The 16,945-nt window shown below is 38.4% G+C and overlaps 1 pseudogene; it reads right to left on the reverse strand.

Annotated features, from left to right (window-relative positions):
• Nucleotides 1-5,522: 5,522 nt before the first annotated feature.
• LOC105034238 (uncharacterized) lies at nucleotides 5,523-15,693 on the reverse strand (annotated as a pseudogene).
• Nucleotides 15,694-16,945: the final 1,252 nt, after the last annotated feature.

The raw sequence follows: 16,945 nt of genomic DNA on the forward strand, positions 1-16,945 counted from the left end.
TTTGAGAATTGAAGATTTTAAAACACTCCATAAATTATGGGGCTATGGTTTAACTCAAATCAAGTTATTTAACTAGGTTAGACTTAGGGTTAGAATCGAATATAGATTAAATTGTGAAATAGATTAAGTCTAATCAAGAATTGAATTAGATTAGATCAAGATTTTCTAGATCAACCTCAATAGTTGTAGCTCAATCAAGTTCATATTTTTGATTATACCAAATGGATCTGATTGTGACTCAGTGGTCGAGTCCAAGTCTTTTGACTGATCAAATTGAAATTAATCAATCAATTAGTATCTAAGATAAGTTTAGCAGTTCAATCGATGGTTTTTAATTGGGGGTGTACTTTCTTGACCTATGTGGTGATAAAGGCAAATATTGGCTATCCTCTCATCGACTTATCTGACTAACTTAGTAGATTATATTTTGATTAGATCACTGAATGATTCGAGTTGACCCATACTATTAAGATTAATTAGTACGACTGATTCAGGAGCTCTTGAACCAGCTTGTTTCTAGTCCTCTTCGATGACTTGGTGAAGTTAGTGAAAGAATTTTCAAAATACTGGTTAAACTCTTCTCTTGATTCTAAACTATTTAATAAATCTTCTAAATTATTAAGTCCTTAAAATGATAATGTTATGAGGATAACAAGTTCATAACCTTCCATTAATGTGGATGACAATGATCCAATAATCTAGATAATCATTGGAGGCACCACATGCCTGGTGTTTATCTGGCTATTGAAATTATCATTCATAATATGATGACTCAGTTGTGACTTTCTGATGGATGGTCAGATTGGTCGAGCCACACTTGAGCCTCGTTAGTAAGTACACTGGATAAGTTCATATTAATGGTTGTATCTAACCAAGATTTTTAGTGGAGCCACACTCGGATCCATATGCAGGCTATATGGATTCTAGTATCCGCTAAGGAATCAGATTCCTCAAATTAGAGGTAGAGACTATCAATTCTTATAAAATAGTGAGAGAATCTTTAGACTAAAATTCAAATCTTTAGGATTAAATAATTTATATACTAATATGGTTTTGGTTATCTTTTCAGTAATGGCTAACATATTGTTGCTTCACTCACTATTGGATAGCGACAAGCTTACCAGATCCAATTTCAAGAGTTGGTATCATAAGTTGAAGATTGTTCTGGAGCATGAGAGGATCCTATATATAATTACAGTTTCTACACCTAATAAACCTATTGCCAGCACATGTGGTGCAGTGAGAGACACTTACCAAAAGTGGCTCAATGACTGCATAACTATGCGTTGTATCATGGGGGCTATCATGAATGACGAGTTCAATCGTAAGTTCAAGGATGCACAGCCTAAAAAAATGTTTCAAAAGTTGAATGAGTCTTTCGACATCACTGAGAATGTCGAGAGACATAAAATCTCCTATGCTATCTTCAATGCTCGTATGCGAGAAGAGGCAATCAAGTATTTGTAAAGTCTATGTGTGAGTCAAGATGGGATTGACCCCTTCGGAATATAGGAGTTAATGCATCACTGTGTTTTAATGTAGTAAAATCTTGATCAGGATAATCCTTATGATCTGTCATAGGATTTGAAAGGTTGAAACACAATATGGATGACTTATCCAGGGTTGACAATTTAATCCTAAGTCATCCTAAGCATTGAGGGTCAAAGAGATGAATTATGCGATAACTATATATCTAGATTTTTGAATATTACTTTACAATTATTCAACCTATCCAGACGTAGGATATCATTGATAGATGGTCACTTCGATCAGTACAGTAAATAGTTTTCATACTACCGACTTAGTGTTCGAATCTATGGAGTCACGCATAAAGTCAAACAATATAGAAAAGAACAGACCTAATATCTATGTGTTCAATTTACAAGTATGAGACTTGATTGAACATATAGATTTACTTAATTAAGAATTAAGTTGTAGGTCATACGGAATAAAACATTGATTATGTCTAGCTAACATAGGGTATGAGATGCAAGTTTAATTTTGGAGATGAATTTTACCTAATCAATGATCAAAAGAATTTTGAGAGATTGGATTTAAGTTCTAGTTACTTTAGATTATATCTAATCTAATTAGATTTAATTTAATTTAAAACTAATTAGATTAATTAACTAAGTTAGATGTGGACCAGAATTCTAATTAGATGAGGATCAACAGTCTTTTTGAATTTGATTCGAATCGGATTCGAATTAAATTCAAATTTGAACCAAATTGGATTTGATACACTTAGCTAACTTTTTCTAAAATTCTCTCTCCTTGTGGCTAACAAATATGGAGGATAGGTGCTGAAAATTGCACCCCTCTCCTTAGGCATGTGGCAAAGATGAGAGGTGTAAGGTGGCTCATCTCCTTTCCTCTTTTGGATCCTTATGGATTAGAAAACTTTGAATTTGATTTAGGGTCCTAATCTATGAGGTGTTTGATTAGGTTTAGGACTTCTCTTCCATTTAAAAGGAGGACTCTTGGGTGTGTAAAGTGGTGTGTGGGTGTGAATTGATCTTGACGTGAGAACTTGGAGAGGGCATGAGCATCCTCCTGGCGTGGGCTTCTCTTGGGTGAGGAGTCAGTCTTGGCATGAGCCTTTCTTCCAGGCATGGAGCTTCTTCTCCTCTGGCATGAAGAGTCTCTTATTAGCCTCTTTGGTTTGAAATTAGATCTCAAGAAGTTTCTCTATTTTCATCCTTCTTTCTTACGGTGCTTAGCGTGCATGTGAAGTAGAGGATCTGTGCATCCAGATCTCATAGAGCATCAGGCTTTAGGAACTCCTCTACCTTGATCATCATCTTTCTGCTGCGTATCAAGGTAATCTTTCACAATAGTTATAAAAACTTTTAATTAAAAATCTGTTCTCCTTCTTCCTAATCATCCGATGTGGATCAAATTATTCCTACAATTCTCTTCTCTCACCTTAGAGAGCACTCCTTATTCTGTTTTTTCCCCATGATAAAACTAGTGGGGGCTTCATCTTCGGCGAAGACCTCCTCTATGCAGGCATACTTCACTATCCAGACCAGCACATCAAGATAGTCTTGAGGATAGGTCTTCACTGATGACCTCTTGAGATCATTCTTCAAGAATCTACTCATTATTGTGGATATCATGATCGATTGATCTAGGTCACGAATCTCCAGAGTGACCGCATTGAAACGACTGACAAGAGCTCGGATCGATTCACCTTCCTTCTGCTTAATAGTATAGAGATAGTCAGACCGCTTCTGCTAGCATCGGCTACTGACAAAATAGTTGATGAAAGACCGGCTCAGCTACTCAAAGGAATGGATTGAGACCGACTTCAAACTGAAATATCAATATCAAGCTGCCCCCTTTAGAGTTGAGGGGAAGGTTTGGTAAAGGATGGCATTGGTGGCTCCATGAAGGAGCATCACCACCTTGAAGCTCTCAAGATGATCGATGGGACTGGCAGTCCCATTGTAATTTTTCAATAACGGAGCCTTAAAATGCTGAGGAAGCAGCTCCTGCATGATCTTTGAATCAAAATGCAGATCATTATTAAACCCATCGTAAGGCATTGAGGAAATATTACAGATCACATCGATCCACTGATCAATCTCTTGAAGCCATCACTCGATTGCGGGGTCTCGAGCGGTACAGGCCTCAGAGTGCTGGGGGAATCACCGATCAGGGGTTGAGTCATGCCCTAATCAGGGGCTCGGAGATTGTTGCCTTCTTGGCTCCGGACTTCTAGGGTGGCTTTGGTGGGTTTGTCTCCTCTCTGAACTTTAGGGAGGGACTCATGGCTGTTCTAGTGGTGGCAACTATGAAGTCAGATTCGATGATGATACTGCTGATAAAGGTGTAGAAACAGACTGATTAGGTTGCAGTGCCATCGGTGGGGTACTGAAATGGCCTGGATCGTCTGAATAGTGGCTGTCAGATTTTGAACCTGCTAAAAGAGTAGGTTGAATTGATCCACCATCACCACCACAGACTGAGGAGGTGGAGGAGTTTCTGCCAATGATGGCTACACCTGATTGTTAGTCTGGCTCTCGATCAGCTGAGGGGCGGTGGTGTTGGTATGGCAAGATGAAGCTCTCTTAAGTGGCATAGTTGTACTGCTCTCAATTTGCGCTCCTCCGAATAAGGAAAAGATCCTTTCCTATAGTGCCAATCTATTGGTACAAAATTCCGCAAGGCGCCGGGATGCTGGAACAGAAGACGAGATTGGACCTTTCTGGGGGCATGACCTACAAAAAAGTTCTGACCGGAGGTTGCTCCGGTGGAGACCCTCCGATGCTTAAGTCAGAATTCTTATTCAACAGATGGAGGAGCATGAGAGACAGAGTGATGGCATACTTTTCTTAGGATCCTCTTTGGACCTCTTTTTATGAATAGAGATGGGAGCTTTGATTGTTAAGTTGGTTGGCACGATCTCATCTGGTTAGGATGCAATTCGCACATAGTGACGGAATTGTCGTCCAAGACTTTCGGGATATGACGGTTGTAGTTGCTTTATCCACTTCATGACAGCTATTGCTTAGCGGGTGTTGAATTTTGAATTGGTGTGCCAATTGATGTCAATAAGTTGAGGACTGATTGGTCACGATTAGAAGTCGGATGCTCTGTGCCATCCTCAGATGGAAAAGTCCAGAGTCGGGATCTGTTCAGCAGTGAAAAATTGGTCGACCAGATGTAATCGGTTGAAGATTGTTATTTAGTCAGACTAAATTAATCATTAGAGCATGCTGATGACCCTTCAACCTAATCCATTGGTGGTCTTGGGGGAGTGTTATCGAGCGCCAGTCGATGAACCTTCATTTGCTCAGGTTGCGGAGTGCCAACAGGGCAGAAGTCAAGGCTTAGTCGGTGATAAGATGACGAAAGCCATAGTCGACGATAGGTCAGTGAAGGCCCAGCAGGTAGGCCTACTAAGCTGGGATGTTTTGGACCTTAGACTTCTTCATATCATCAGCCCATATAAAATTTCTCTCAACAAAGGCTATGGTGGTTTAAATAGAGTTGAAACCCAGCTCTCTAATCTGGACTCAAGGTAGAAGACAACTTCATCTATCTTCTTTTTCTTTCCCCCATTGTGGGCAATTTTAAGCTTACCGGGCCGGTCATATAGACGAGGCCTAGTCCATTAGTAACCGCAGGATGGGCTGGGTTGTCACAGGTACTAAGCCTCATTTCCTTTCAATATATTTTTATATTTTCTAAATGCTCTCTTAACTTTCACCCTCTAACAAATGATGGAAATTGAGTTAAAAGGACTAAATGATGAATAGATTTATTGAATCTATGCCAAACTATTATGATTTTTGTGATTGCACGAGTGGACCGAAACTCGTGTCCATGACTAGGCAACATGGGTCCAGACAATTGTATGATTTGAGGATGTAGATAGCCTTATGGACAACGCCCACCTCAAAATATTTGCGGTTATGTTTTTAAAATAGCCCTTCTTTCGAGCTGCATAATATAAGATCTAATCATGGATCCAATAAGTGGAAGAATATATGGAAGGAGAGAGAAAAATAACAGCAGGAATTTGAATTAGTTAGTTAAAAACTGAAAAATTTATCAAGCCAAGATGGCCTGGAAATACACTATTGACGTTCCATCTATCCCTCGAACATTGTGGTACTTCCAAGCTAATTCTCAATGAATCAGATACAACAAAACAGAAGGCATGCACCAAAGTTAAGAACAACAAAAAGAATTCAGTGGAATGATTAATTATACATGAGATCGATCCAGAAAATCTATGCGCTTCTACCATACTGCAAGATCATCACGTGATTGGTGCTCTGTGAGTCCACCAGCAATGTCGCTGCCTCCCTCAAACGCCATATGCTGTCTCGAACGTGTTGTACTGTCCAGTAGGGAAGAAGCAATTGTCCTCTACATGTAATCTCTACCTGATTTTGATACATGAAAGAGTAACTTTATATGCATGTATTACATGCAATGATATTTCTCAATTATTCTATCATGATTATCTATAACCACGAGTAGATTAGAAGCTAAGCAACTTTGTACTGACAAGCAAAATCAATGGACTTGCTAGAATTAATCTTTGAAATGAACATAATAATATCTAGGACACTATAAGATAATGATTGAGATAAGGTATATTGAGGTCATCTTAAGGCTCATATTCTAAAGTACAATTCATGTTGAGTCAAATACAAGTGCCTTGCGATGATAATGTCTGATCTTTCTGTTAATGGACACGAACTGCATGTTTTTTATACTAATGAGATCCATGTACTGCTTTAGATAAAAGTAAATTTAAACAATGCCAGCACTAGGGCCAACAGCGACAAGTAAGATCATGGAGGTGGTATAGTAATGCAAATAATGATTAGACTGTAATAACAACGTGCACCATAACTTCATATGAGGGCAAATTTGATCTTTTGTAGCTTATGGATCAATAAGGGATTGAACAAAAAGGTGTCCCTCTCCTTGGGCCAAGCATTGAGATTTATCCCAATCCACACATAGCTTGTGCTTAATTAATAAGATATCTATCCAAGGAGAGGGAAGGGATCACGCACACGCACGCACGCACACGCACGCGCAAAAAAAAAAGGTTCAAACACCTGCATGTATACTTTCATGCATGCATCTAGAAGAGAGCCTTAACCCACCTCAAAAGCTCTATGAGGTTGACCAATTGATAATTGATTAGAAGGTTTGCCAAAATGGCTAATTTATATACTATATTATCAGTAAAGATTATTAATCTAACCTAATTTTTCAAAAAATATTTGAGGTTATCTTTATTATTATTAATAATAAGGTGGTGAAGGTTTGAAGGGAGTGGTCACAAGCCAACGTCTGCCGTACCCTACGCCATTGCTTTACTCCATGGGAAGAGATCCTTACACAATGGACGTCACGTTATTTGACCCCCTTGCTTTCCTACCGCCGGTCAGCGGTCAGCAGGGCCAGATATGGCAAGTTAAAGCGCAATGGAGCCTGCCCGTAGCACCACCCTCTCTGCCCGCCATGTCCTAATCATTACGAGAAACCTCACCTCCTCTTACCTTTTCTTTGTAACCCTCAAAGCCTTTATTTATGTGCCGCTAAAACCATCCAAAATTTTAATTAACATATAATTACCCATACACATATAGTTTCCATGCATGATAATTTTTAAATTTGCCCTGCCCACATCTAAATTTGTGGCCCATGCACCACTTACTAAAAATAAAAGCAACTTATATATCTAATTAACCTTCACTACTAAAATATCAAAAGTTGCAATCTAGCTCACAAGACTTGGATTTAATCTGAATATATACCAAAATTACAACCGAATTGAGTATGCAAGTTGAACCTATTTTAGGTCTAGTAGATGTATCCTTGATTTGTGTAAAACTTTCATGCAAGCTTCCACTAAGCATAAAAAAATAGAACAAAAGGCATTGCCCATATTAATTTACAATATTCACATGAGAGTTAGGTATAGACATTCAAAGAACCAAACCTAATCCATTTATACGTTGCGTCACAAACTTCATAGTCCATCTTGTAGACAAATATAGATTATACATATATCATTAGAAATATTAATTTTTTTTGCATGTAATTGATAAATATTATGTAAGCCTGCATATAAGTTTATATATATTATTAGTTTTGTCTTATTAACACTTTTCATGTGTGGGAGAGAGAACAAAAGGTGGCGGATCCAAGAAGCACGCCGAGGAATCTGCGTAATTTTTGCAAAAGCCCACCTCTCACCACCCCACACACACACAGAGAGAGAGAGAGAGAGGGGGTAGCGGATAAAAGAAGCACGCCGAGGAATTGGCAAGATTTCTATAAAGCCCCAACCTTCGCCACCCTTTTCATCTCCCAATTGGCCTCTTCACCAAACATCACCCATCACAACAAAATCGCATGCACGTCTCCCCCACGTTGTCCCTTTTCTATGCAAACTCCTCTCAACGATCTTATCGTGGAAGCCAAAACAAGTTAATATTCTCCCTCTCTAGGAGAGAGAGAAAGAGGTGTTCCACAGGTAAGCAAAAACAGATGGTGGGAACCCTCCACCCCTTCTTGTCTTGAGGCCTCCAATGGCCTTTCAAAGCGCTACCGTATGCATAAATTATGTCCCCATGCATTCCTTTCACGGGGACAGATAAAACCATTGTTTATAGATGAAGGAAAGTGGTCCTCCATTTGCTTTTTGTCTATGTTTTGATGGTTTCCTCTTCACCAACTGGGAATGATTCTTGTTGAAGATGCATAGTACCCACCCCATGCATTCATTGTCTTCACTCAAAAGCCAAGAATATATATGTAAATATCTATTGTGTCGTGGATGGGATGCTGGGACCTTAAATATTCTCACAACGTGCACCACTTAAGCCCTTGATGTGTCCAGTGACCACAATCTTAGCCTTTCTAGAGGGGAACATGTAAGACCTAGGTTTGTTGCCGAGAGGCTGAGGTGAGGCCGGCGAAAGCATGACGATGGGCAGCATCACCTCATGCACACAAGCAAGGGGTCCACGTGTATCGGTTGCTTTCCTAACATAGGGTTTTCTTTGCACAACTGGGTTGTCATTAAGGCCATAATTAAAGTCAAAGTTTGATGCATAGGTTGCATTGTTATTAGTTCCTTCCCTACATATAATAATTAACCATGAAGATAATGTTACTCTACAGAAGATGCCTAATTATCAACTAAAGGTTGTAAAATTAATTTAAGGACTTCGTTCCATATAATGACCAACCATGAAGAACAACTAGAACTATAGGTAAGATCCTAATTTAAAAACATTATTTCTCATCAACCAACAATAATGACATGCTCATAGGAGCGGTATGCAGATCAGAACAATACGAAGCTTTCAGCACATTAACAAATTAATTTGAAACACCATCATTATATGCTGTCAACCAAAGGATTATATCTTTGGGGTACTTGGACATCAATAATTAAAAGCGAAAATCTCTTTTATCCATGTGAAATGCATCTTATATATTATATAACTCTAACTCTAATCATGAACTACTTGGACTTAAGAGGGATTACATGCATTGCAGAAGGTGTATTGGGTTGGTAGAACAAATGGGAAGCCATCTTGTATTCTTAATCAGTTTCTTCTCGTTCATCCACACATCATGGATTGGAAATGCACTTAATATAAAGTAAAGCATATACCAATGCAAAGCAAGAAAGATATCAAATTAACGGTATAAAGTTGACTATCAAAATAAAAGATTGGCATGACAGGAATGTTGAATGGTTGAACGAATGATGAGTATAGCAGATGCTTTATATTATATTGCATGTTTACAGGTCATTATGAGCACATACATACATACATACATGCATGTATGTAGGTGGGGATATAGTAAGGCATGAGGAATGATAAAGGTAGCAATATTAACAGTTCATCAAGGGCGTCCGTTCAGAATTGCATGTTTTAGCAATATTATCTAGTGATAGACTACACACTCGAAAGAATGTAGTTATCCTCTTAATCTGAGGTTGAAGGTGTTCCCTAAAAATACTGTATAAGACCGCATTCTGTAGTGCATGAGAGGCACAAACTCTTCCCTTGGTAAACAAGTCCATGCAAAAGGACTCATAGGATTTTGAGTGATTGTAGTAAGATGGGAAACAGCACCACTCGATGCTTATCAGGAAACTTTAACAAAGATATAATATAAAAAACCTAAAGCTGTAGTTTTGATCTACATTTGAAGACCTTGTCAAGCAACTTCAGAGATTCATGAACCACTATTTCTAGTACATATTGAAATACAGTTATTTATACATAGCTTAATTGAGAACTTGCTAGCCACTTTCCTAGATTGTTAAAACAGAAAGGGATTTGATGTATGCTAGATGTCCCAAACCCATCTTACAGACAATGCAGATCTATGTACAAATAATCAAATTGAAATTCTCATCAAAGGGAAAGAAAGAAATTGTTTGGGAAGGGGGGAGGGGGGTGGTGTAGCGGACAAGTCCTCCAAATTAATATCCTAAAGTTATCAGGAGCATGAAGGTGGGAAAATTGAGTAAGTCATTATTCTCAGCAATTTGCAGAGAGAATAATTCTTTAAAATTAGTGTGATGGCAAAAAATAAATGTTTTCAACCCTAAGTAAGTTTACAGTTGCTAGGGCATGTTTCCCAAAAGGCAAAGATTCTATGTGAAGGTTTTTTAAACTCGTAATTCTGACATTTTCCTAAATTAGAAGATTTTAAATTGAAGGAATTGATATTTGCAAAACAGAACGTTCAAGAATAGAAAAACCTTTTTTTTTAAAAAAAAAAGAGGAAAAAAGTAAGTAGGTGACATTCTACTAAAAGCAGAAAATTTTCATTTCATAATTTTGGGGCTTTTCAGAAATTTTATTGCACAACCAACAATCTAATATAATAAAACTATATCTTTTAGTCTCAAATAGCATGCAAAATCAAGATATACATTCTAATCCATGAATTACTTGAACCCCACTCCCCCTCCCACCCCCAAACCCAAAGAGTTAAAAAACAAAGAAAAAGGGAAAAAGAAGGGATAAAGCAAATATTCTAGGTTTTGAATTATATAGCGAAAACTTATACTTCACATTTTTCAAACTCCAAACAGAATAGATTCACAAGAGAAATGATACAAAACAGCTATATGTTACTCCTGCATGTGAATGAATTTTTGTAGCAGTTGCCATGAAGGAGTTTAGATATATAAGCATAGAGATGGCGGTTTACAAATCCGAGATTTTGTTCACCACACAAAATCTAGTAAAACCTAGTAATCCTTATCTAGAATCAGCAATGACAAATTCTGTGTGGCATATAATTAGAAAGCCAAGTATGTCTGAAAGTTCATCTACAGATTTTTTAGCATTTGATTCCATAAAACAGTAAATTTACATAACACCGACCTTTGGAGTTATTGTTTCTAAGAACTTCAATAACCACCACTTATGGGTGAACTTTAAATATGCAATAGCAAATAGAAAACACAATACAAGAAGTGTGATTGTAATTCTATTGGTTATGCTATCACATATATATGATAAGAAGGATAAGGGTAATAGCAAAAGTTTTAACTGATTGGAATGTGCATACAATAGACACATCTTAATGAATTTTGCATGTATAAGCAAATAACTACTAACTTTGACAATTGAACCCCCTACACACTCATGCCCCCACTTGTGAAAAAGAATGAAGAACAAAAACAATAAGAGAAAAAGACCAAAAAAAAAGAGAAAGCAATTGGATCTCGTGTCTTTCTAGGTTCAATAACTCAATTGTCTAATATGTACATGGGACTAGAAATTATCAGGATCAATTTATTAATTATTAATTATTTGATGTCTAATAATAGTTCATTAAAATGTTTTAATTACATAAATTTTCCAATGAGAAGATAAGTGTAACTTGGATCTTGATTCACTAGCCTTGGGGAGTCATGCGAGTTACCACCTTAAAGGTATGTATGATCATTATATAATTATTTGATAGCAATGGTAATGTTTTGGATTTCATATCTCAATTAGAGATCTTTGGATTACATTACTATCCTTTAGTTTATTCATATTATGATGTAAAAATCTATTGGTAAGAACTATTAGCTAAGAATAAATGTTTAACTCTAGTTTTTCTGTTTGTGACAAAATACTCATTTAGAAAGAGAGAGAATATGTGTAACAATCTAGAATCTCATCCCAAAATACTAGTCAGAAGGTATTATTTGGGTCAACTAATGATAAATGTTTAACTCTAGTTTTCTATTTTGACAAAATACTCATTTTGAAGGAGAGAGAGAGTACTATATGTAACAATCCAGGATCTCATCCAAAAAAGCTAGCTAGAATGTATTATTTAGGTTCCTTGATCCTGTATAAATATCCAACATCTTTCCAGTGAATCATTGATGTGGGACTAAATACATATACGTATGGATCCTTACATACGCCCCCTCTTTAAGCTCTAGCATCTCGCCAGACTAAGGATGTAAATTAATACTTCTATTTATAAACACCACAATCGACTCGTGGTCATTTCCACTGAATCAGTACTGCAGTATTTTCTACTCTATATAGGTTACGGTTCGAGTCGACTCTGATACTATTTATACCAACCCAGGACCTCACCCAAAAAGACTAGTCAGAAGGTATTATTTAGATTTTTTGGCTCTATATAAATATTCAAAATCTTCCCAATGAACAGCCAATATGTGGGATTAAATACACACACGCATGCATTCTCATAAAGAGAGAGAGAGCACGCTCCAATGCTGAATTATTATATTAATAATCCCAAAATTTCTAATAAACATGTTGTAGATAGAATTTCTAGTTTTTTTAACAACAAAACATATGCAAAAACATATGACCAAATTTATTGCCATCTATACATTATGATGCTTTTCTATTCTTTTCATTAGAATTTTTAAACTTTTCTTTCACAATAAAATGCAGATATGATCAACTCAAATTAAGTCATCTACATCCTGGACTAAACATCTGCCTCATATCAATGAGTTGATGCAGGTTAGCCAAGTTCCACATCCACATTGGACGGATGGATTTCTTAAAAAAGTTGAAAGAAAAGAAAAAAGAAAGAAAAATAATATAAGAGGATCAAAATTCATAATATATATACTCTAGATACGCTTAACCAACCTAAATTCAGGACAAGGAAAAAGTGGTCGAAATGGATGGTAAGATAATAACATTGGGGTGAACGGTGTTCATAGTAAATGAACTAAGACAATTATAGAGTTGGGAGCGCAAAACAAAAGGACACTTATAGAGTGAGAAAGATGATTACAAAGTAAAAAAGGTTAGGAAATCTCAGAGGGCAAACCCAAAAGCTCAAGCAAGCAGATATATTATAAGCCACTGAAATTGCGCTCTTTCATCTTTCATTCTTTCATATCTTATGGTATCTTAACATGTAGATGACCGGAATTAATCATAGAAAAATAATCCCTCTATTATGTTGTTGCCTATTACAAGTGCTAAAAGAGGTGTATATCTGCCCCTTTTTTTCGTATGAAATATTGTGAAGATCAGATGAATGCTTAGATTTCGGCAGCTTATATCAAAACCAATGAGGAGGGAGCATGTGGAATATTTCGCAGGCTATAATGATGAGTAATACCAACTCATACCCAAAATGAATCGAGATAACCTCCTTGTCCGAAGTTATCCTCGATGAGGAGACGTTAAATATACAACAAACCCTTCCACAGGAAAGCCCTTTACAATTTATAAAAGAAATTTGGAAACTCCTTACGACTCCCTCTCATAGATGATCAAATTTTTTAACTAAGATGCCTCCATTGTCCTACACACAACAAGTAGTGCCTCTTTTCTCTCGAGAAATAGAAAAACTAAAAAATACCTAATTAATAAGTGTGCAAACAACCAAATCCTAAATCACTATGAGAACGAAGATGAGAAATCTTTTATTGACGGAGAGAGAGAGGCTTTCCACAAATACTCCATCCCATAGGTGGCTTCACGTTTAGGATGGCGCATTGCTTTCAGCAAAGGTAGGTGAAATATTGCTCTTAAGGCTGTCTCGAGCACCCAACTTGGAACAAAGACGGTAAAGTCCATGAAAACATTTTTAAATTTCTAGAATGGATATGAAATTGCCATTGCTCCTCATATCATCTACTCTATGCTTTCCTAGAAGCCCTAGCGTGCTATGTTTCATATGGCCCTCTTACTCTCACCTATAAGATGGCTTTTCCAAGGCATATATCCCTTCCATATATGGTATGTCAAACCTACAAAGAAAAAGTTACTTTGCCATGATGGGTCATGAACTCTCTATGTTTTTCACAGTCCACTTCAAAAACCAAAAGATTTGCACTCCAAACCCCCTCTCCACGTAATAAACCCATCACCACCACTGATAACTTCTATCTACCCAACCCCAAAGCATCTGCAAACCAAGCTCAGGAAGCCCTAATCGTGGCGAGGGCAATGATGTGCCACTCAGACACTCACACCCCACCAACAACACGTTACTACAAAAGCCAGAATCCCACATTTAAAGTAGCCTTTTTTAGCTCCCAAGTTCCTTTCACCATCCCAACCCCAGCTATAGGGAAAGTAGAAAGATATCTAGAACCCATGTAGTAGACCTCACGGCTGTCTTGCTCCCATTGTTGGGATATTCTAACAATGATCTTGCTAGCAATCTTCGCATGAACCCAATTACAAGACAATTGACCATCCATGAGCATGCTTTCCATCTCAAAGTAAGAAACAGCAGACTAAACTAAGAAAAATATAACGAGACTCCAATTAAAAGGGAGATTTCATGATTAAGTGTACCTCTGATTCATCCTCCAAACCCAGCTTGCTTACCAAATACTTCATCAACAACCTAACCGTCATCCTCCCATCCCTGTAAAAATATTTTTTGCAAGAGAGAAGAAATCTTTTTAAGCAAGGCCATGGACTCATCTCAACCCAACAAAGAGCTAAAAGAGAAGAAAGATTACAAACGGACTGTTACTTTCGGAGAAAGTAACATAAGGAGATAGTGTTAGTACTTAATCCTCAAGTAGCTCTTTGGTATCTGAGGCAGAAAAGGCTCTCTCCCTCTGCATTAAAACCATAAGAAACCCACATACGTGAGCAAAATAATAGGGAAATAGAATAAAGAAATTCAAGAAAAGAAATTAATATTATCCTATCAAATATATCCAAGAGAAAAAAAAAAGGAAATATCAAGGATATATACTAGGGAAGAAAAAAAAAAACTCACTGATTTTGTGCCGCCTGAAGTACGAACCAGATACCGGTCTGCGGCCTTGGCGGCGGACTAACCACCCTCATGTCGGCCGGGCACGTGAATTGCCGGACCACAAACTCCGGCATCGCCGGCGGCGTTCTTGAACTGCTCCCCATGATCGGTCCACTGTTCCACAACCCCCACGGCGGCGGGAGCGGCGTTGCATCCTGCCGGTAACCCATCATCCCTTGGTGTGGCGCCAGCCATGGCAGCATCACGGATGGCATTCCCACCACCACCGGGCGAGCAGTGGCGCGGGGATCGTAGGGCGAAGGCGTAGACGACGAAGACGACCGTCTGTCGGTAAACAGCTCGAGCTCGGTCAATCCTTCTCGACGGCCAGAGGGAGTCGTCGGCTGGCCGAGGCCTAATCGGAGCCAGTCTCTGGGCTGCTGCTGGTGCTGGTCCCCATCTCTTCGTCGCCGTCTTGGTCGTCGTCGTCGTCGTCGTCATCGTCGAGTCGGCGGGTCGGGGTGTGAGGGGGCTCTTCGGCCATTAATATCGGATTGGATCTCAGGGAAGGGGTTTTGCGATCGAAATCGGAGCAACAGCTTCCATAGCTGTCGTAGTGCCGGCGGAGGAGGTTCCGAGCCGGGACCATCGTCTCATACCATGGCCTCCACCACCCTTCTCCGCCGTCCGACGATGAATACCTCCTCCTCACCAAATCGCAGACTTACACAAATACAAAGCCCACCAATAGTAGAATAAGAAGACGAGCAAGAAACTATAGAGCAGAAAGACAAGTTCATGAAGAGGTGGATGGGGATGAGTTTACCGGTGAAGGGAAGGGACGAGAGAGAGTGGGAAGGGAAGGAGGCTTTTGGATCTCACTTCCCACTAATTCCCCTTCTTTGGAAGCTTGTGGAGATCAAATAGTTTTCTTTCAGACAGACAGAAAGAATGAATGAATGAACACAGAAGACAGAAGGGATAGTGGGGAGTCAGCTGTATATTTATTTATAAATTTATTTATATCTTATATATATATATATATATATATATATTTCAAACGTAAAGTATGACTTCGTATAATATGTTTATTTACAGTTTTTTAAATATTAAAGGAAACAATAATGATAATAAAATATGACGGGTGGTGTCTACGTCGGGGGTCATGGGGCAGAGGCCGGGGTCTCGCAACATGATTACCGTAGCGGCCATGGGAGTAGCGCGTATTTACGGACGTGCCCAGGTCCTAGGGCACGAAAATCGAGACACGGCGGTTCATCATTGCTGGCTTTTTTTATTTAAAAAAAAAAGACGGACCCGGCGGTTCGGACACGATTGTTTTGGGAAGTTGGGTGTTAGATCGGACGGCTGCGGAAGAACCCAATCGCAGTAGGTGGGGTTTGGGGCCCACATGAATTTGATGGGACCGGAGGATCGAATCGAATCCGTGGGGTTTGATTTGACGGTGCGAGAGAGAGAAAGATAAATATAGAGCGAGAAAGAAATGGGAAGAGAGCACGTGCTCACGACGGCGGCTACCAACGTAACACAATATATATAACACCTGAGGTTATGCTGTTCCACGGGACTACCACAACTAGAGATATTTCATTCCGTACATGGTGTTTAATAATTATGCGGATTTTTTTTGGTGCACTACTCTCATTCCGTAATTTGTTAAGTTAGTATCCAATTTTTACTCAAAAAAAATAAAGATTAAGTAATTCAGAAAAAAAGGTAATATGAAAGATCTATCTTATTCCCCCTTTTTGTCGCTGGGAGTTTGCCGTGACAATGATTTTTTGTGCAAGGACAAAAATTTTTTGCCCATTTTGATCTTCCATTAATGTAGTTTATTGAGGATAAAACAATGCGGTGGTTATATGCATGCGTTTATTATAATAAAAATTAATGAATAATATTCTAGAATCGCACCATACCAATCATGAATCTCGATATTTATCCTTAAAAATCTCGGATTGATGAGAACATGCGCCGTTGGATCTGTCAAAAAAAATTAAGATGAAATGATCATACTTATTTGGATACTCTCTGATCATCGGATCAATTTCTAATTGTCTCTCAGATCAAAATTTTTTTAACCTCTGGATCAACATCTCTCCATCAGTGGAAACGAAGCCTGCGATCGACACTGACCTCAGGGTCGAGATTTCACCAATCACTAAAGGCAAGATCTCACAGTCCATGCTGACATGGA

This window comes from Elaeis guineensis, chromosome 1, assembly GCF_000442705.2.
Source record: "Elaeis guineensis isolate ETL-2024a chromosome 1, EG11, whole genome shotgun sequence".
In the NCBI taxonomy this organism is placed as follows: domain Eukaryota; kingdom Viridiplantae; phylum Streptophyta; class Magnoliopsida; order Arecales; family Arecaceae; genus Elaeis; species Elaeis guineensis.